This window comes from Chlorocebus sabaeus, chromosome 11, assembly GCF_047675955.1.
Source record: "Chlorocebus sabaeus isolate Y175 chromosome 11, mChlSab1.0.hap1, whole genome shotgun sequence".
NCBI classification, from domain to species: Eukaryota; Metazoa; Chordata; class Mammalia; order Primates; family Cercopithecidae; genus Chlorocebus; species Chlorocebus sabaeus.
This window is the reverse complement of record NC_132914.1, coordinates 46,580,785-46,603,177: the sequence shown is the minus strand read 5'-3', so window position 1 is coordinate 46,603,177 and position 22,393 is coordinate 46,580,785. Positions and strand designations below refer to the sequence as shown.

Genomic DNA, 22,393 nt, shown 5'->3' with positions numbered 1-22,393 from the left:
ACATCCTCTTTTGTAGTGTATCTAATCAAGTTTCTTGCCAATTTTTATGTTAGATTGTATATCTTTTACTGGTTTATAGGAATTCATTTTATACAGTATTCTGAATGTAAGTCTTTTATCAGTATATGTGTTTCAAATTTCTTTTCCCAGTCTATGGCTTACCTTTTCACTTTATTTTCTTTTTCAAAAATTTAATTCACATACCATAATATTCAACCTTTTTTTCACCTTTTTAATAATGTTTTGTTTGGTTTGGGCCAATAGAATATTTAAAACTTTTAATGTAGTAAATTACATGACTGTATTAGAACATGTCATGTACCCCATAAATATATACACCCACTATGTACCCACAAAAATTTAAAATAATAATTTTTAAATGTAGTCAAGTATATCAGTCTTTTTCTTTAGGCTTACTATTTGGTTTTTGTATACTGTTTAAGAAATCTTTCCCAAAAAAAGATGTCTTTTTTCTATCCTAAGGTCATGAAGATAGGTTTCTACCTTATTTCTAGAGGCTTTATTGTTCTGCCTTTTACATTTATATATACAATTCACCTGGGTTGATTTTTGTTATTGTGATTTTATATATGCCTTAGAGATACTTCCTCACTGCTCTGCACTGTCGTCCCTTTTGTCATAAATCAAGTGTACATCTATGTGTGGGTTTGTGTTTGGATTTTTTATTCTATCCCATTGACCTACTTTTTTTTTTTTTCTTTTTTCTTTTTTGAGACAGAGTCTTGCTCTGTTGCTCTGGATAGAATGCAATGGTGTGATCTTGGCTCACTGCAACTTTTGCCTCCTGGGTTCAAGAGATTCTCCTGCCTCAGCCTCCTGAGTAGCTGGGACTATAGGCACACGCCACCACGCCCAGGTAATTTTGTATTTTTAGTAGCAATGGGGTTTCACCATGTTGGTCAGGCTGGTCTTGAACTCCTGACCTCATGATCCGCCCGCCTGAGCCTTCCAAAGTGCTGGGATTACAGGCATGAGTCACTGTGCCTGGCTTTTTTTTGTTTTTTTTTTTGAGACAGAGTATCACTCTTGCCCAGGCTGGAGCACAGTGGCAGGATCTTGGGTAACTGCAACCTCCACCTCCTGGGTTCAAGCGATTCTCCTGCCTCAGCCTCCCAAGTACCTGGGATTACAGGCGTGCACTACCACGCCCAGGTGATTTTTGTATTCTTAGTAGAGATGGGGTTTCACCATGTTGGCCAGGCTGGTCTCAAACCCCGGATCTCATGTGATCCACCCACCTTGGCCTCCCAAAGTGCTGCGATTACAAGCATGAGCCACTGCGCCCGGCCTGTTAGAAAGTTTTTCTTTTTCTTTTTCTTTTTAATTTTTTGTTTTTTGGGTTTTTTTGTTTGTTTGTTTGTTTGTTTTTTGTTTTTTGTTTTTTTTGAGACGGAGTCTCGCTCTGTCGCCCAGAGCTGGAGTGCAGTGGCCGGATCTCAGCTCGCTGCAAGCTTCGCCTCCCGGGTTCACGCCATTCTCCTGCCTCAGCCTCCCGAGTAGCTGGGACTACAGGCGCCCGCCACCTCGCCTGGCTAGTTTTTTTGTATTTTTTAGTAGAGACGGGGTTTCACCGTGTTAGCCAGGATGGTCTCGGTCTCCTAACCTCGTGATCCGCCCGTCTTGGCTTCCCAAAGTGCTGGGATTACAGGCTTGAGCTACCGCGCCCGGCCGGGTTTTTTTTGTTTTTTGAGACGGAGTCTTGCTCTTGTCGCCCAGACTGGAGTGCAATGGTGCAATCTTGGTTCACTGCAACCTCCACCTCCTGGGTTCAGGTGATTCTCCTGCCTCAGCCTCCCGAATAGCTGAGATTACAGGTGTCTGCCACCACGCCCAGGGTAATTTTTGCACTTTTAGTAGAGACGGGGTTTCACCATGTTGGCCAGGTTGGTCTCGAACTCCTGACCTCAGCTAATCTGCCTGCCTTGGCCTCCCAAACTGCTGGGATTACAGGCGTGAACCACTGCCAAGCATGGTAAAGTTTTTCTTTATTTTTTTTCTTCCTTTCTTTTTTATGAGACGGAGTTTCACTCTTGTTGCCCAGGCTAGAGTGCAATGGCATGATCTCAGCTCACCGCAACCTCTGCCTCCCGGGTTCAAGCAATTCTCCTGCCTCAGCCTCCCGAGTAGCTGAGATTATAGGCATGTGCCACCACGCCCAGCTAATTTTGTATTTTTAGTAGAGATGAGGTTTCTCCATGTTGGTCAGGCTGGTGTTGCCCGGTAAAGTTTTTCTGCTAGATATCTTAAACATATTTTGTTAGAATTATTCTAAGGTACTTGATATTTTTATTCAAATGTAAATGGTATCTTTACAAAGTTCTGTTTGTTGCTGACATATGAGAATAAAATTGGCCAGGTGCAGTGGCTCACGCCTGTATTCCCAGCACTTTCGGAGGCTGAGGCAGGCAAATCACCTGAGGTCAGCAAATCACCTGAGTTTGAGACAAGCCTGACCAACATGGTGAAACCCAGTCTCTACTAAAAATACAAACATTAGCCAGGTGTGGTGGCGAGTGCCTGTAATCCCAGCTACTAGGGAGCCTAAGACAGGAGAATCACTTGACTCCCGGAGACAGAGGTTGCAGTGAGCCGAGATGGTGCCATTGCAGTCCAGCCTGGGTGACAGAGACTCTGTCTCAAAAATAAAATAAATAAAATGAAATAAAATAAATATAAAATAAAATGAAATGAAATTGAAGCCAGCGAGTGAATCTGCCTATCTGAATGTGTTTCTGCAGAAATTTTTATTTATTTATTTCACTGTTTTGAGATAAGGTCTTGCTATCATCCAGGCTGGAGTGCAGTGGCATAATCACAGCTCAGTACCATCTAACTTCTGGGCTCAAGAGATCCTCCCGCTTTAGCCTCCCAAGTAGCTAGGACTATAGACTTGAACCTAAAAATATTTTTTATTTTATTTATTTTATTTTTTTGAGATGGAGTCTCGCTCAGATGGAGTCAACGCAATCTCAGCTCACTGCAAGCTCCGCCTCCCGGGTTCACCCCATTCTCCTGCCTCAGCCTCCCGAGTAGCTGGGACTACAGGTGCCTGCCACCACGCCCGGCTAATTTTTTTGTATTTTTAGTAGAGACGGGGTTTCACCGTGTTAGCCAGGATGGTCTCGATCTCCTGACCTCATGATCCATCTGTCTCGGCCTCCCAAAGTGCTGGGATTACAGGAGTGAGCCACTGGGCCCGGCCTAAAAATATTTTTAAATTGGCTAATTAGAAAAAAAAAATCTTTTGTAGAGATGAGGTCTCACTATGTTGCCCAGGTTGGGAACTCTTGACCTCAAGCGATCCTCCTGCCTAAGCCTCCCAAAGTGCTGGGATTACATGTGTGAACCATTGTGCCCACCCCTCTTTCTTATAATGTCTTTATTGGATTTAATATCAAGGTTATGTTTGTCTAATAAAATGAATTGGGGAGAGTAGCCTTTTTTTTTTCTGTCTTCTTCTTTCTTTTTGTTTTTATTTTTCTTTTTGAGACAATCTCACTCTGTCACACAAGCTGGAGTGCAATGGCACAATCATGGCTCACTGCAGCCTCAACCTCCCCTACTCAGGCACTCCTCCCACCTCAAGCCTCCCAAGTAGCTGGGACTACAGGTGCATGCCACCTGACATGGCTAGTTCTTTGTAATTTTTTGTAGAGATCAGGTTTCACCATGTTGCCCAGGCTGGTCTCAAACTCCTGGGCTCAAGTGATCCACCTGCCTTGGCCTCCCAAAGAGCTGCTATTACAGGCATGAGCCACTGGGTCCAGCTGTTTATTTCTATTATTTGCAAGCATTTATGTCCAGTTGGCATTATTTCTTCCTTAAATATTTGGTAGAATTCACTGGTGCCACATCTGGGCCTGGGATTTGATTTGTGTGAATTTAAAAAATAACATTTGTATTGAGACATAATTCACATGCCAAGCAAATCACCCACTTAAAATGTACGATTCTCGAACTTGTCTCAGAGGCGTGAAAAAAATGTACAATTGAATGATTTTTAGTTATTCACAGACTTGTGCAACCATCACCACAACCAAATTTACAACATTTAGAACATTTTCAAAGTTAGGACATAAAGAAAGCTTAGCCATTAGCAGTCATTCCCCTTCTGTGGGATTTTTTTTTTTCTTTTGAGATGGAGTCTCACTCTTTCACAAAGGCTATTAAATCTATAATTAAAATATATTAATATTAAGCTATTAATATATATATTAAAAATATTCCTGGTTGGGCGCAGTGGCTCATGCCTGTAATCCCAGCACTTTGAGAGGCTGAGGCGGGCGGATCACTTGAGGTCAGGAGTTTGAGACCAGCCTGGCCAACATGGTGAAACCCTGTCTCTTACTAAAAACACAAAAAATTAGCTGAGGGTGGTGACAGGCGCCTATAGTCCCAGCGACTCAGGAGGCTGAGGCAAGAGAATTGCTTGAACCTGGGAGGCAGAGGTTATAGTGAGCTAAGACTGCACCACTGCACTCCAGCCTGGGTGACAGAGCGAGACTCCGTCTCAAAAAAAAAAAAAAAAAAAAAAGTATAGATTTAATTAAGCATTTTCTCCTTCCTTCATGGTCAAACCCAAGTGCCCACATTTCAGGATTAGCTCTCCCCTGAGAAGTCTGCTCCACAGAATCAATGCCACCAAACAATGAGGTGCTGACTGGCACCAACAATGATGAGGTGCTGACTGTTTGTGGCACCATGCTGGGAACAGAGACAGAGAAAGGATATAAGTTGATGGGGCACTGAATTCTGGCTCTATAGAACCCTAAAATTTAGCACCAGTTCAGAGACAAGCCTTTGAACAAGGTTAAATTCTGAATTTCTATCTTCATCTGCAAAGTGGGGTGAGTAATCCCTTCTGTATTTTTCAGGATTGGAGTGGGCCGAATGAGAGAATGTGTGTAAAAGCACCTTGAAAATTGTTATTTTTGTTTTTGTTTTTTTTGAGACAGAGTCTCTGTCACCCAGGCTGGAGTGCAGTGGCACGATCTCAGCTCACGGCCACCTCTGCCTCCCTAATTCAAGCGATTCTCCTGCCTCAGCCTCCTGAGTAGCTGGGATTACAGGCCCATGCCACCACGCTCGGCTAATTTTTGTATTTTTCAGTAGAGACGGGGTTTCACCATGTTGGCTAGGCTGGTCTTAAACTCTTGACCTCAGGTTATCCACCCGCCTCAGCCTCCCAAAGTGCTGGGATTACAAGCATCAGCCACTGCACGTGGCCGCACCTTGAAAATTGTAAGCCTAGGCTACAGGAGGAAATCCTGTCTCTACAAAAAGCACAAAAAATTAGCCAGGCATAGGGGCGTGCCTCTGTAGTCCCAGCCCCTTGGGAGGCTGAGTTGGGAGAATCACCTGAGCCTGGGAGGTCAAGGCTACAGTGAACCATGATAGCACCACTGCACTCCAGCCTGGGTGATAGAGTGAGACCCTGTCTTTAAACAAAGAAAGGGGCCAGGTGTGGTGGCTGCTGCCTGTAACCCCAGCACTTTGGGAGGCCGAGGCAGGAGAATCACAAGGTCAGGAGTTCGAGAGCAGCCTGGCCAACATAGTGAAACCCCATCTCTACTAAAAATATAAAAATTATCCAGGCATGGTGGCACGTGTCTGTAGTCCCAGCTACTCGGGAGGCTAAGGCAGGAGAATCACTTGAACCCTGGAGGTGGAGATTGCAGTTAGCCGAGATCACACTACTGCTCCACCTTGGGCAACGGAGTGAGATGTCATCTCAAAAAAAAAAAAGAGAAGAAAAGAAAAGAGTCCAGAGGCCAGGGCCGGGTGCGGTGGTTCACACCTGTAATCCCAGCAGTTTGGGAGGCCAAGGCGGGCAGATCACGAGGTCAGGATATCGAGAGACTATCCTGGCTAACACAGTGAAACCCCGTCTCTACTAAAAACACAAAAAATTAGCCGGGTGTGGTGGCGGGTGCCTGTAGTCCCAGCTACTTTGGAGGCTGAGGCAGGAGAATGGTGTGAACCTGGGAGGCAGAGCTTGCAGTGAGCCGAGATCTGCGCCACTGCACTCCAGCCTGGGGGCAGAGCAATACTCTGTCTTAAAAAAAAAAAAAAAAAGAAAGAAAGAAAAGAAAAGAAAAGAGGCCGGGTGTGGTGGCTCATGCCTGTAATCCTAGCACTTTGGGAGGCTAAGGCAGGTAGATCACTTGAGGTCAGGAGTTCAAGACCAACCTGGCCAGCATGGTGAAACACTGTTTCTACTAAAAATGTGAAAATTAGCTGGGCGTGGTGGCACATGCTGGTAATCCCAGTTATTTGGCAGGCTGTGGCAGGAGAATCGCTTGAACCTGGGAGGCAGAGGTGGTTGCAGTAAGCTGAGATTACACCACTGCACTCCAGCCTGGTGACAGAGCAAGACTGTCTCAAAAAAACAAGGAAGGAAGGAGACAGAGAGAAAAAAAGAGAAAGAGAAAAAGAAAGAGAGAGAGAGAAAGGAAGGAAGGAAGGGAGGAAGGAAGGGAAGGAAGGAAGGAAGGAAGGAAGGAAGGAAGGAAGGAAGGAAGGAAGGAAGGAAGGAAGGAAGGAAGGAAGGAAATTATAAAGTAGTGCTCACTTGGGCAGCACATATTCTAAAACTGGAATGATACAAAGAAGACTAGCTTGGTCCCTGCACAAGGATGACATGATTTAAAATATTCTAAAGTATGCTGGGCGCAGTGGCTCAAGCCTGTAATCCCAGCACTTTGGGAGGCCGAGGCGGGTGGATTACCTGAGGTCAGGAATTTGAGACCAGCCTGGCCAACATGGTGAAACCCTGTGTCTACTAAAAATAAACAATTAGTTGAGTGTGGTGGCATACTCCTGTCGTCCCAGCTACTCAGGAGGCTGAGGCAGGAGAATCACTTGAACTCAGGAGGCAGAGGTTGCGGTAAGCTGAGAAAAAAAATTCCAAAGTATTATTAAGGTATTATTATTGAAGAACTGGCGATTGATTCAGCAGAGGAAAAATATAGAAATAACAGAAATCATTACTAAAGATACACAAGCATGTACAACCATAACTACATTTTTGAGCACTCGCTATGTGCTAAGCACTGTATTTTTTTTTTTTTTTTTGAGACGGAGTCTTGCTCTGTTGCCCAGGCTGGAGTTCAGTGGCGCAATCTCGGCTCACTGCAAGCTCCGCCTCGGGTTCATGCCATTCTCCTGCCTCAGCCTCCCAAGTAGCTGGGACTACAGGCGCCCGCCACCAGGCCCGGCTAATTTTTTTGTATTTTTAGTAGAGACAGGGTTTCACCATGTTAGCCAGGATGGTCTCGATCTCCTGACCTCGTGATCCACCCGTCTAGGCCTCCCAAAGTGCTGGGGGATTACAGGCGTGAGCCACCACGCCTGGCCGCTAAGCACTGTATTAAGTGCTGTATATGAATCACCCCTCATTGATTTTTACAATAACCCTGTAGAGTGTTGCTATTATTTTTATTTTACAGATAAGAAAAGTGATGCTTAGAGGGGCTAAGTCACTCACTAAAGGTTACATGGCTACTAACTGACAGTCGGTGAGGAGGTCTGGACTATGAGAGGACTGCATTTATGGTCTGTCAGGGAAGTTGACCCTCTCCACAGGGTACCAGTTATTCAATAACCGTTTTAAAGCAATCCTGCCCCTTCACCCAGATTCCTTCCTCTCTCTCTCTTCATATTTTCTCTGAACCTTTTCCCTTTTGCCCTTCGTTTATCTCTCTGTCCCCCCCCAACACACACACACACACACACACACACACACACACACACCCCTCCAGATTCTTCTCATAGCTTCACAGATCAGCTCTGGGATGGATGCAGAGGCTCCTGTTTCCATGGTGACGCGGGGAGGCTGGTACACCGCACGCCAAGTGTAGGCGAAGCAGAGAATTGGCCGAGGATCCAAAGGTGCCGGCAGTAACCAGGCTCTGGGAAAAGGGATCGATGAGAAAGCCAAGTCTGGATGACTGGACCTCCCTTGAGCTCCAGAAGGACCTCCACCCCCACCACGCCCCCTGCCCTCCCTAAGCTCCTAATTTGGAAGTCGAAGACGGGAGAATCGGGAAGAGAAGTGAGGGGGCTCCAAAGCAGAAGCCACCACCTCTAACTTGCTTTGAAGACAAAGCCTAATCGTCGGTGGGAAGGCTGCCCGGTGGGCGACGGCCCCCTCCCGAGGCGCCTCCGCCTCGCTCCCTCCCTCTCCCCGCTCTGACCTCAGTCGGAGCCACTGGGCTCTCGGCCGGTCGCTGAAGGGGAGCCGGGCAACCAGCAGGGGGCAGAGCCCCCCGCATTAAAGGCGTGTGTGGGCCTGCTTTTCTGCTTCCACCTCGCCCCTGCCTTCACTGGGATTATTTTCAGCTGACAGGCTGCAAAGGCGCAGTAGGTGGATTTCAGAGCGGAGATGGGTTCTGGCAGGGGCTGTGAGCCTGTGAAGCATTGGTCTTAAGCTTTGGGCCCCACTGAGGAGCCGCGTATTAAGGACCGCAGAGTCAAGGGCTGAAGTAAGGGGCACTTTAACTTTTTCTGGCAAAGGTTTCTTCTGAGGTTTTTCTCGATCCATTGAAAACATTTAAAACACTCTAATTGTGAAGAGGAGGCTTATTCATTCGTTCAATAATGTTTATTGAGTATCACCTATTATTGTCATGATGGATGCATCCAGTCAAAAAAGAGTATTTACAGAAAGCTTACACACACTGATTCTTAACCTTTTTTAGGGGGCAGGGGTGTCACATATCCTTTGAGAGTATGATATAAAAAGTACAGATTATCTACCAAAAAGAATGCACTATAAGCATACAAACATTTTCATGTGATTTTGGGAGCGTCGTGAACCCCTGGCAGCTAATCCACGGGCCCCAGGGCATAAACCCTGGTCTATTTTGAGCCGGGCTCTGGGCTAGGCACTAGGGATGCAACAGCAAATTAGATAAGCATAGTCCCTGCCCTGCCTGGGTTCTGTAGGCAAGTGGGAGGCACAAAGAGATGCTTAAAATATAGCGCCAATGCCTGTGCTGGAAGACCCCAAAGGAGGGCCACTTACCTAGACCCAGGGGCTTCATGGAAGGCTTCCTGGAGTGACAGGTAAGCTGAGAGACCTGAAGGAGGAGTAGGAGCTGGCCAGGCGAGGACCTGGGGAGGAGCACTTTGGGCAGGAGGGAAGCACCTGGAAAGGCCCTGAGAGGGAACAGCAGACCTGAGAAGCTGACAGCAAGGCCTCATGGCTGGCTCAGAGATGCCAGGAGCAGGACTGGTGAGAAATGAAGCTAGAGCCATAAGTGCCATATGTAGGCCCTGGGATGCAACAGAGAACAGGCAGACAGCTGCTCTCCTCAAGGACACTGACGAGAAAGCCGGTGGTTATGATGCAGAAGTGTTAAGCTCCACATCGGGAATGAGCATTGGGTGGTATGGGAGTATGTGGATGAGCACTGAACTCAGGCATGGGGATCAGGACCAAGGCTCAGAAAGCGGGGCTCTAGATGCAGGTGAATTAGTGATATATTTAGTGTATTCAGAATACTCTCAGCCTCTGAAAACAGCTGGAGGGAAGAGGTGAGGGGAGAGGAGGAGGGAGAGAGAAGGAAGGGGAGTCACTAATACACCTTGATTTGACTGCAACCAACCATTAGGAACATCTTTTATTCTGGTGGTGAGGAGGGCTGAGTGGGGATGAGCTCAGCTCTACCTATTCCCTCTTTTATGTTGCCCAGGCTAAACTCAAACTCCTGGGCTCAAATGATCCTCTCCACTTAGCCTCTTGAGTAGCTGGGACCACGGGTGCATGCCACCACACGTGGCTGTTTTTAAGTACCAGAGTTGTGACCAGAGGAAGCCTTGGACAAAAAAGTGGGTGAGTAGAGAGAACAGCAAGCTGGGCCTCTTGCTCCCTGCTGTAGACCTAGGGGTGGGACTGGGAGATCATGGGATGAACTAGGAAAATAGGAGATGTTGTAGTGATTTATTGCTGGTGATTTTGTTTAAGAAACAGTCTGAGTCGGGCACAGTGGCTCATGCCTGTAATCCCAGCACTTTGGGAGGCCAATGAAGGAGGATCACTTGAGCCCAGGAGTTTGAGACCAGCCTGGGCAAATAGTGAGATCCTGCCTCCAAAAAAAAAAAAAAGAAAAAAAACCACTCATAAACAGTAGCCCCTTCTTGTCCATGGTCTTCTCTTCCATAGTTTCAGTTACACGGATGAAAAGGGGCTACTGGCCGGGCGCGGTGCCTCACACCTGTAATCCCAGCACTTTGGGAGGCCGAGGCGGGTGGATCACGAGGTCAGGAGATCGAGACCATCCCGGCTAACACAGTGAAACCCCATCTATACTAAAAATGCAAAAAAATGCTGGGCGTGGTGGCGGGCGCCTGTAGTCCCAGCTACTCAGGAGGCTGAGTCAGGAGAATGGCGTGAACCCGGGAGGTGGAGCTTGTAGTGAGCCGAGATCGCACCACTGCACTCCAGCCTTGGCGCATCACTGCACTCCAGCCTTGGCGACAGAGCGAGACTCCACCTCAAAAAATAAAAAAATAAAAAAATAAGAAAAGGGGCTACTGTATGTCTATGTATGTGGTCTCACCTTCTGTGGTCAATCACGGTTTGAAAACATTAAATGAGGCTGGGCACCGTGGCACATGCCTGTAATCCTAGCACTTTGGGAGGCTGAGGCAGGTGGATCACCTGAAGTTGGGAATTCAAGACCAGCCTGACCAACATGGAGAAACCCTGTCTCTACCAAAAATACAAAATTAGCTGGTGTGGTGGCGCATGCCTGTAATCCCAGTTATTTGGGAGGCTGAGGCAGGAGAATCGCTTGAACCCGGGAGGCGGAGATTTCGGTGCCCCAAGATCACGCCATTGCACTCCAGCCTGGCCAAGAAGAGTGAAACTGTATCTCAAAAAAGAAAAAAGAAAACATTAAATGGAAAATTCCAGAAATAAACAATTCATAAGTTTTAAATTGCCACCATTCTGAGTAGTGTGATGAAATCTCACACCATCCCACTGCTGCCCGGAATGTGAATCATCTCTTTGTCCAGCGTAGCCACACTTTAGATGCTACCCACCCATTATCACTTAGTAGCCATCTCAGTTATCAGATCCATTGCCTTGGTATCGCAGTGCTTGTGTTCAAGTAACCTTTATTTTGGCCAGGCGTAGTGGCACACACCTGTAATCCCAGCTAATCCGGAGGCTGAGGCACAAGAATCACTTGAACCCAGGAGGCGGAGGTTGCAGTGAGCCAAGATCGCACCACTGCACTCCAGCCTGGGTGAAAGAGCGAGACTCTGTCTCAAAAAAAAAACAAAAACAATTCTTATTTTACTTTATAATGGCTCCAAAGCACAAGAGTAGTGATACTGATATGTCATCATAATTGTTCTAGTTTATTATTAGTTATTATTGGTAATCTCTTACTGTGCCTAATTTAAAAATTAAACTCTGAGCCGGACATGGTGGCTCATGCCTGTAATCCCAGCACTTTGGGAGGCCAAGATGGGCGGATCACAAGGTCAGGCATTTGAGACCAGCCTGGCCAACATAGTGAAATCCTGTCTCTACCAAAAATTCAAAAATTAGCCGGGCATGGTGGCACGTGCCTGTAATCCCAGCTACTCAGGAGTCAGAGGCAGGAGAATCGCTTGAACCCTGGAGGCAGAGGTTGCAGTGAGCCAAGATCACACCACTGCACTCTAGCCTAGGCGACAGAGCAAGACTCCATCTCAAAAAAAAAAAAAAAAAATTAAACTTGGCCAGGCACGGTGACTCAGGCCTGTAATCCCAGCAGTTTGGGAGGCCAAGATGGGCAGATCACGAGGTCAGAGCAAGACCATCCTGGCCAACATGGTGAAACCCCGTCTCTACTAAAAATACAAAAAATTAGCCAGGCGTGGTGGCACACACCTGTAGTCCCAGCTACTCGGGAGGTTGAGGCAAGAGAATCACTTGAACCTGGGAGGTGGAGGTTGCAGTGAGCCGAGATTGCGCCACTGCACTCCAGCGTGGGCAACAGAGTGAGACTCCATCTCAAAAAATAAATAAATAAAATTAAACTTTATCATAGGTATGTATGTATAGAATGAAAAAAAACATGGTCCATATATAATTCGGTACTATCTGCAGTTTCAGGCATCCACTGGGGGTCTTGGAATGTATCCCCTGAAGATAAGGGGGGATTATTCTAGTACTTATATACCAGGCTCTGTCCTAAACACTTAGCAAATATTACCTTATAACACTCCTAGGAGATAAGCATGGTCCTCATTTTACATATGAAGCATGAAGCAGTTCAGTAACCTGGCAAGGTCAAACAGCAAGTAAGTGACAAAGCCACTATCTGAACCCAGGCAGTCTGGCTCCAGAGTTTGTGCTTTCACTACCAAACTGCACTACCTCTTGAGAGGGAAGGCCTTTGCAAAGGCAATGAATTGAACCTGAATGTCCCACACAAGACATGAGAATTCTACCACTCCACCTCCTGGGGACACTCATAAGGTACAAGGAGCACCTGCTACTATGAAGAGGTCCTGGGGAAGTGGGAGGAGCCATGGGGGAATGGTTGAGGCCTAGCAACTGCAGGGAGCTGCTGGAGACCAAGGCCTAGAGGCCTAGGACTGGAGAGGGGCAGCTAGTTAAGAGACAAGGTCAGGCCAGCGTGGTGACTCACACCTGTAATCCCAGCACTTTGGGAGGTCAAGGCAGGTGGATCACCTGAGGTCAGGAGTTGGAGGCCAGCCTGGCCAACATGGTGAAACCCTGTCTCTACTAAATACAAAAAATTAGCTGGGCGTGGTGGTGCGTGCCTGTAATCCCAGCTACTCAGGAAGGAGGCTGAGGCAACAGAATCGCTTGAACCTGGGAGGTGGAGGTTGCGGTGGGCCCAGATTGCACCATCGCACTCCAGCCTGGGCAACAAGAGTGAAACTCCGTCTCAAAAAAAAAAAAAGAAAGAAAAAAAGAGATAAGGTCAAGTTGGGCATGGTGACACATGCCTGTAGTTCTAGCTACTCGGGGGTTGAGGCAGGAGGATCGCTTGAAGCCAGGAGTTTAAGGCTGCAGTGTGCTATGATTGCACCTGTGAATAGCCACTGCATTCCAGCCTGGGCAACACAGTGAGACCTTCCCCCGACATTTCCAAATATTAAAAAAAAGAGAGAAAAAAATTGTCAGGGTATTAGGCAGCATGGAAGCTCCTACTGTCGCCTATGAGATCTAGCCCTGCCTCACTTGTCAGTGTCATCTCTCGCTGCTCTCCCCTCACTCACAATTTTCCAGTCACACTGTTCTTTCCTGCCCTGGGGCCTTCTTTCTTGACGTTGCTTCTACCCTGAACCCTTCCCTATAAACATAAACATACACCTGCCCTTTTCCAGGCTGACCTCCCTCATCCTCCAGATCTCAGCCTCACTGTCAGTTCCTCAAAGAGTCTCTCTAGATTAGATCCCTTCTCTTAGTCTCTCACAGTAGTGCCCTATTATTTTCCACTGTACTCTGTATCACAATTTGAAATTATGCATTGGCCGGGCGCGGTGGCTCAAGCCTGTAATTCCAGCACTTTGGGAGGCCGAGATGGGCGGATCACGAGGTCAGGAGATCGAGACCATCCTGGCTAACACGGTGAAACCCCGTCTCTACTAAAAACACAAAAAACTAGCCGGGCGAGGTGGCGGGCGCCTGTAGTCCCCGCTACTCGGGAGGCTGAGGCAGGAGAATGGCGTAAACTCGGGAGGCGGAGCTTGCAGTGAGCTGAGATCCGGCCACTGCACTCCAGCCCGGGCGACAGAGCAAGACTCCGTCTCAAAAAAAAAAAAAAAAAGAAATTATGCATTTAGTTGTGGGCTAGGTGTGGTGGCTCATGCCTATAATCCCAGCACTTTGGGAGGCCAAGACAAGAGGATTGCTTGAGGCCAGAAGTTTGAAACTAGACTGGGGAACATAGCCAAGACCCCTGTCACTAAAAAATAAATACGTAAATATAAAAATGTATAGACCGGCACAATGGCTCAAGCCTGTAATCCCAGCACTTTGGGAGGCCGAGACGGGCGGATCGCAAGGTCAGGAGATCGAGACCATCCTGGCTAACATGGTGAAACCCCGTCTCTACTAAAAAATACAAAAAACTAGCCGGGCGAGGTGGCGGGCGCCTGTAGTCCCAGCTACTTGGGAGGCTGAGGCAGGAGAATGGCATAAACCCGGGAGGCAGAGCTTGCAGTGAGCTGAGATCCGGCCACTGCACTCCAGCCTGGGCGACAGAGCAAGACTCCATCTCAAAAAAAAAAAAAAGAAAAAGATATATATATATATATATATATATATATATATATATATATATTCAGTTGTGTTTATTCAATGCTTGACTCTTCCATTAGACTATAAGCTCTATGAGGGCAAGAATCCCTGCTATAAGCTTTGTTTCTGGCATAGTGCTGGGCACATGTAGATACTATATAACATTTTGCTAAATGGGCTTATAAATTTAGAGAAATCTTAGAAGTCTACTCGTCCAATGCTGCTTTCTTTTCACCATATGTTCAATAGGCTATTTACCTTCTCCTTGAATATTCCCATAAGCAGAGCACTCACTACTTCACCAAGAGGCCCATTTACTTTTGGAGACATTTAATAGTTAGAAAGTTCTTCTTATTGAAGAAAACTCTGATCATCTGTCACCCCTCAGTCCTAGACTGACCCTCTGGAATTGTGTCCTTGAAATGGATGCAGACAGCTGTCCTGCTGGCCTCTCCCTCTGCCCTCAGCTTTCACTGTGCTATCTCAATAGTTCTTTCAGCTTAGGAAGGCTTGGATTCTCAACCCTTTCCTCCCCTTCTCAAGAAATTCCCTTCTCAACCTTTCTTGTTGTTCTTTTTTATTTTATTTTTATTTATTTATTTATTTTGAGATGGAATCTCGCTGTGTCGCCCAGGCTGGAGTGCAGTGGCACGATCTCGGATCACTGCAACCTCCACCTATAGGGTTCAAGCAATTCTCCTGTCTCATCCTCCCGAGTAGCTGCGACTACAGGTGCCCGCCACCAAGCCTGGATAACTTTTGTATTTTTAGTAGAGACAGGGTTTCACTGTGTTGGTCAGTCTTGTCGCAAACTCCTGACCTCTGGTGATCTGCCTGCCTTGGCCTCCCAAAGGGCTGGAATTACAGGCATGAGCCACCGCACCCGGCCTCTACCCTTCTTCTTTACCCTTCTCAAGAAACCCCCGGCCGGGCGCGGTGGCTCAAGCCTGTAATCCCAGCACTTTGGGAGGCCGAGACGGGTGAATAACGAGGTCAGGAGATCGAGACCATCCTGGCTAACACGGTGAAACCCCGTCTCTACTAAAAAATACAAAAAAAAAACTAGCCGGGCGAGGTGGCGGGCGCCTGTAGTCCCAGCTACTCGGGAGGCTGAGGCAGGAGAATGGCGTAAACCCGGGAGGCGGAGCTTGCAGTGGGCTGAGATCTGCCCACTGCGTTCCAGCCTGGGAGACAGAGCGAGACTCCGTCTCAAAAAAAAAAAAAAAGAAACTCCCTTTGGTCAGCACCAGATTTGCCATCTATTCTCATTTCCCCAGGCACTCCAGCAACTGCAATACAGATGTGGCAGGATAAGGGAGGAGAAAGTGAGAAAAGAATGCTGTTTCTTTCTCACTGTCTAACCAGATATATTTCCCAGAAAACACTATTAGTACTGACGGTTGGGTCCCCAGGCTATTCCTGAGCTAGATGTAGCATTGTTGGCTACATCCTGGGTCAAGTGGCCTTTCTGGACCCATTTAACTTTTTTTTTTTTTTAGATGGATTCTTGCTCTATAACCCAGGCTGTAATATAGTGGTACGATCTCTGCTCACCGCAACCTCCACCTCCTAGGTTCAAGCGATTCTCTTGCCTCAGCCTCCCGAGTAGCTGATATTACAAGTGTGTGCCACCACTCCTGACTGCTTTTTTATATTTTTAGTACAGATGGGGTTTCATCATGTTGACCAGGCTGGTTTCGAAATCCTGACCTCGTGATCCACCCACCTCTTGGTGGCGGATCTCAAACTCCTGTCCTCAGGTGATCCGCCTGCCTTGGCCTCCCAAAGTGCTGGGATTACAGGCGTGAGCCACTGTGCCCGGCCCATTTAACATTTTGTCTCTGGGAAAAATGTGTATGGGTTCCAAACAACCAAGTTATATATAGACCCTTTAAATAACCAGCTTGCAAATTGGGAACTGCTTCTAGAGAAGTATTTAGGTAACACCGAGTGGGAGAGGGAAGGGAGAGAACAGAGTGGGCTCTCTCAGAAAAGTTTCCAAGAAGTTTTTGAAGCAAATGTAGGAAAAATGGGAAAAGTCAGACAAAACTGGGTTTAATCCCAGCTCTTCCACTTACCGGCTGTGAGTGCGTGCCTGATTGACCTAAGTTCCCCTCAGATTCCTCTCTCTAGTAAAAGAGGACAGTCATTTTTACCTCACAGAGTTGTAGGGGGCATTAAGCTAGAGACTGTATTGCCTTCAGCACAGTGCCCTGCATGTAAGTGAATGATCTGTGTTGTGATGTTTTCCAAACAAGGGTCTCTCCTCTCAAAGTGAGGTAACAGGATCTATGACCTGACGTCCCTGAACCCTGCATGCAGCTCTGGGAGCTCACGCTCATGAAAGAGAGGACTGTCCTCTGCCTTCCATAAACATTCCAAAGAAGGGAGACTAACGGGCTCCAGAGGAGAGGCTGGGAACAAAGGAGCAGGGGATCTGAGTGTCTTCAAAGACCGTTGTTTCTGTAGGAACACCTATGTGTCCTGTGTGATCACTGTGACTGTGTGTGTCAGTGTGGCAATGTATGCAGGCCTGCTGCATGTCCTGCCTGTTAGTGGGACCACGGAGATTCCCCTCATCTCTGGGGCTCCATTACTCAGCTCTCTGCGGTCCCAGGCCTTATCACTTAGCCGTCTGCCCTCTGGCCTCTTCCCTTTGTTTACCAACTTGGCTGGCTTTCTCCTCTGGAAACAAAGGAGGTGTTCAGTTCTGGGCAGTGCCTGGCTCCAGCTCCCCGCCCCCATCACCTCCCCTTTCCAGGAGGGTTTCCCCTGTCTCAGACCCCTTGGCTCTGACAGGCCCCTTCCCACAGCTCCAGGAGAGAGGAGGCTGAGCTCCTCAGTTGGCACCCCCTTTTTTCTCACCCTCTGGCCCCATTCCTGTCCCCAGAAAGGCCCCTGAAGCTTCACTCCTCTAGGCTGGAGACAGCTCCTCTCCCCATTGTCTGGCCAGGATTTGGAAGCTCTGGTTTCCATAGCAACCCCTGGGCATTTAATTAAGGGAGGAGGCCTCATCCCTTCCAGGCTGGGCAGTTCCAAATCTCAACCCGAAAAAGGATACCCTGAGGGGGTGAGGAAGAAGTGTTGTCCTCCAGTATAGCACAATTCCGGCTTCCCCACAAAGTCTGTTATGGCTTTCCCAGCCCACCCCCTCCCAGCTGCCACCCCGATCACCACCTCATGCCAGAGCAGGCTGGGGAGGCCTTTCAAATCAGCTAGGGCAAAAGCCAGGTCCCAGGCCAATAGAGGTTTCAAGGAAGGGATGGTGTGCAATTGCTGTAAGCGCCCCCCATATGCACTGTTGCTTTGTTTACTGGACTATGGGGTCAGGGATAAGGGTGGGAGATCATTCAGTGCTGGCCTACTGTCCAATTTCTTTGCCATGGAATGGGCTTTGGGGCTCTTTGATCTCCCTGAAATTGAATGTAATATGTGTAAGTTCATTATAAGGCTTTTTCCTAGGTACTGGGTACATAGCTTTCATTAGATCCTCAGGAAAGGGCTCTGTGATATCAGAAAGGCACAGCCAGCCATTTGCTGGCTGTGAGACCTCAGTCAAATTGCTTAACCTCTCTGTGTCTCTGTGTACTCATCTATAAAGTGGAGACGATACTACTTCACAAAACTGTTGGCATCTTAGTAAGGGGTTGTTGTTAAGATAGTTATGATTACTCTGAGTGTGGGCTAAATAGTGGGTCCCCGCCTTATCCATCCTATACCTACATTCCCTGGAGGTGACAGGTCTGCCCTCTCAATCGGGTGCATTCACCTCCTCCTGACTCCTTCCCTTATTCCCTCTCTGCTCCACCTCAGGCTGCTGGAAAGAGCTCCAGACGCTGATGGGAAGCAGTTGCTCTCCAGAGACTCGTCACGCGGTGGAATTTCCAAGCTCAGGTCACCGAGTTATCCCAGTTCCTGAAATTCTTGTCTCAGATTTCTCAGCTGTCGCTGTGACCACTTTTCCCCATTTCTGGTTAGGTTAGTTTGTGTGTGTGTTTCCTTTTCACTGTATTTTTAGTCTTTGGAAAAAATAAACACATTTCACATGCTAGCACCTTCCTGATCTTTCAGTTCTCCGCAGGCGGGGGGCGGGGGGTGGGGGCCACTTCTTCCCCTGACCTTTCTTCAACCCTGTCTCCTGTTCCCAGACTTCTACCCTCCAGCACACATCCTTACCTTCTGTTGAGAATTCCAGGACTTACCCCACCCTCCTCCCATCTCTCTGTCTCTCCTGTCCCCTCAGTACTGAGTATATCCCTACATAGGCTGGACTGATATATGCAGATTGTGACACAATTCTGAGTCTCTGGGTTCCTTATCCTTTTATTATTTTTTTTGAGACGGAGTCTTGCTCTGTCGCCCAGGCTGGAGTGCAGTGGCGCAATCTCGGCTCACTGCAAGCTCTGCCTCCCGGGTTCACGCCATTCTCCTGCCTCAGCCTCCTGAGTAGCTGGGACTACAGGCGCCCACCACCACACCTGGCTAATTTTTTTTGTATTTTAGTAGACACGGATTTTCACCGTGTTAGCCAGGATGGTCTCAATCTCCTGACCTCGTGATCTCCCCTCCTCAGCCTCCCAAAGCGCTGGGATTACAGGCGTGAGCCACCGTGCCCGGCCCCTTATCCTTTTTATCTTGTTTCCCTTCTAGAAATTCCTCCTCCTTTTTCACTGTGACATTTTCCCCCTGTTTCAGAAAAGGCAACTCTATCCCTGCGGTTCTGGCTTGTCCCACTGCAGTAGCACCCTGATTCAAACGAGCTGTGAAGTTGTTGCCGGAAAAAGGGGTCCTCATCCAAACCACAAGAGAGGATTCTTGGATCTTGTGCAGGAAGGAATTCAGGCAAGCCACAGGCCACAGTGAGAAGAGATAGTTGATTGAAAGCTACTCAGTTACAGAGTAGGGCATCCTTAGAAAGCAAGAGGAGGAGGCAATCCCAGCACTTTGGGAGGCCGAGGCGGGAGGATCACGAGGTCAAGAGATCAAGACAATCCTGGCTAACACGGTGAAATCCCGTCTCTACTAAAAATACAAAAAAATTAGCTGGGCGTAGTGGCGGGCGCCTGTAGTCCCAGTTACTTGGGAGGCTGAGGCAGGAGAATGGCAAGAACCCAGGAGGCAGAGCTTGCAGTGAGCCGAGATTGTGCCACTGCACTCCAGCCTGGGTGACAGAGCCGAAACTCCCTCTCAATTAAAAAAATAACAAAAAATTAAAAAAAAAAAAAAAAAAGAAAAAGGAGGAGGAATGTGCCGACTCTTCTTCTTCTTCTTCTTTTTTTTTTTTTTTTTGAGACCGAGTTTCACTCTTGTCACCCAGGCTGGAGTGCAGTGGCATGATCTCGGCTCACTGCAACCTCCACCTCCCGGGTTCAAGTGATTCTCCTGTCTGAGCCTCCCAAGTAGCTGGGATTACAAGTGTGCATCACCACGCCCAGCTAATTCTTTTCGTATTTTTTGTAGAGACGGGGTTTCACCATGTTGGCCAGGCTGGTCTTAAATCCCTGACCTCAAGTGATCCGCCTGCTTCAGCCTCCCAAAGTGCTGGGATTACAGGCATGAGGCACCACGCCCGGTGGACTCTTCTTATATAGGGGTCTTATCTATGTAAAAACTAAGCTATGTCTACATATGGGTGGGCTGATAGCATGGCAAAATGTGTTATTCTGTTGATTTAAAGAAAACTATCCTTATTATTATTACTTTTTTAGGGCATAAGTACATAAAAGCATAACTATGACTATCTTACAAGCATAATTGTTATGCAGTCTCAGGGTATCCAGATATTCTGTTGTGATAGGAGTTTGTCCTTGCAGGCATTATTAAGCTGCTTCCTTAGTCATAAACATCTTATGACCATGGGTTGTGACTGGCAAGGAATGTGCCTTAATAGTTTTTTATTTATTTATTTATTTATTTATTTATTTATTTATTTATTTATTGAGACAGGGTCCATTCTGTCATTCAGGCTGGAGTGCAATGGTGTGATTTTAGCACACTGCAGCCTCTGCCTCCTGGGTTCAAGTGAGTCTCCTGCCTCAGCCTCCCAAGTAGCTGGGATTACAGGCGCCTGCCACCACACCCGGCTCATTTTTGTATTTTTGTGGAGACGAGGTTTCACCATGTTGGCCACGTTGGTCTCTAACCTCTGACCTCAAATGATCTGCCCCCCTTGACTTCCTAAGGTGCTGGGATTACAGGTGTGAGCCACCGTGCCTGGTCCATGCCTGGCTAGTTTTAATATGGAGTTGATTTTAAAATGGTGTCACCCTGGTTCTCCTATGCTGTTTCCCTAACAGAGTCAGATGAACTCAGAACCCTGTACCCCACCAATTACGTTTAGGTTTCATCATTAATACAATAGTATTATATTTAGTAGAGTTGCAGAAAGGTTTACATGAGATCATACAAGGAGGGCACTGTAGGGGCTATGAGAAACTTTTCCCTTCTTCCTCTAAGGGTTCGCTGAAAAATCAAATCACAAAAGGCAGATTAATTGGAGGAAAAGCATACAAATGTATTTAACACATGTACATGAGGAGAATCACGGTGATTGCCCACTCCCTGATGGGATTCAGGAGCTTGTATACCATCCTGGCAAAAGAGGATGGGAGGCAGAAGAGGAATTCTGTTGAGGAGATTTCTAGGGAGAAGGAATGCATCCGGGGAACAGAAACTAACCTGTACATTATCTTGCAAAAGGGTCTGTTCAGGTGTGGTTACTTACATTCTTGTTCTTACAGAAAGGGGAAGAAAAAACAGTCGTTCCTTTTGGTGGGTCTGGATCTTAGGCAGATAAAGGAAGTTCACTTTGGGAGACAGTGGGTGGGGAGAGGGTCAGAGACACCTTGAAGCTTCTTCAGTTCAGCATGACAAAACACTGTATTTTGGTATACTGGTTTCTGAGCCCCAAGAGCACTTAGCACAATGCCTTCCAGGTGGCAATGACCTCAGGAATGGAGCCGTTGATTCCCTGGATCTGAGAGGTCTGAGGGACACAGGGTTATTTCTCAGCCCTCTTGCTCAATTCAGTTCAAACCCCAGCCAAAGGGGTGAAGCTGGACTTGGTGTTGTCAGTGTCAGAAGACACAGGTGATGCAGGGAGGTGGCAAAGGACAGATGTGGGAAAGGACTGAGAGAATTAGATTTGTGAGAGCAAGAGAGGGATTTTTTGGCTGGGTGCAGTGGCTCACGCTTGTAATCCCAGCACTTTGGGAGGCCAAGGTGGGAGGATCATCTGAAGTCAGGAGTTCAAGACCAACCTGGTCAACATGGTGAAACCCCATCTCTACTAAAAATACAAAAATTAGCCAGGTGTGGTGGCAAACACCTGTAATTCCAGTTACTTGGGAGGCTAAGGGAGGAGAATCACTTGAACCTGAGCCGAGATTGTACCACTGCACTTCAGCCTGGGCGACAAGAGTGAAACTCTGTCTCAAAAAAAAAAAAAAAAGAAAGAAAGAAAGAAAGAAAGAAAAAGGAAAAAAAGAAAGGGTTTTCATTATTCAACCTGGAGAAAGTTGGAAGAGGAAAAAAAAAAGTTTTTTTTTTTTTTTGAGACAGAGTTTCACTCTTGTCTCCCAGGCTGGAGTGCAATGGCACGATCTTGGCTCTCTGCAACCTCCACCTCCCCAGTTCAAGTGATTCTTCTGTCTCAGTCTCCCAAGTAGCTGGGATTACAGGCACCTGCCACCACGCTTGGCTAATTTTTGTATTTTTAGTAGAGAGTAGAGATGGGGTTTCAGGTTTCACCATGTTGGCCAAGCTGGTTTTGAACTCCTTCCCTCAGGTGATCCACCCACCTCGGCCTCCCAAAGTCCTGAGATTACAGGGATGAGCCACCAAGCCCAGCAGATTTTTTTTTTTTTTTTTTTTTTTAAACAGGGTCTCATTCTGTCATCCAGGCTGGAGTACAATGGTGCCATCATGGCTCACTGCACTCTCAACCTCCTGGGCTCAAGTGATCCCCCTGCCTCAGCCTCCTGAGTAACTGGGACCACAGGTGCTCACCACCATGCCCGGCTAATTATTTTATTTTATTTTATTTTATTTATTTATTTATTTTTAAGACGGAGTCTTGCTCTGTCGCCCAGGCTGGAGTGC

General features: G+C 47.3%; 1 non-coding gene across 1 annotated transcript; it reads left to right on the top strand.

Moving 5' to 3' along the window:
- The first annotated feature begins 6,584 nt into the window (after nt 1-6,584).
- On the top strand, nt 6,585-6,688 carry LOC119623979 (U6 spliceosomal RNA). Its single transcript, XR_005240080.1, has one exon. It is a non-coding gene; the product is annotated as a U6 spliceosomal RNA (small nuclear RNA).
- The last annotated feature ends 15,705 nt before the right edge of the window (nt 6,689-22,393 follow it).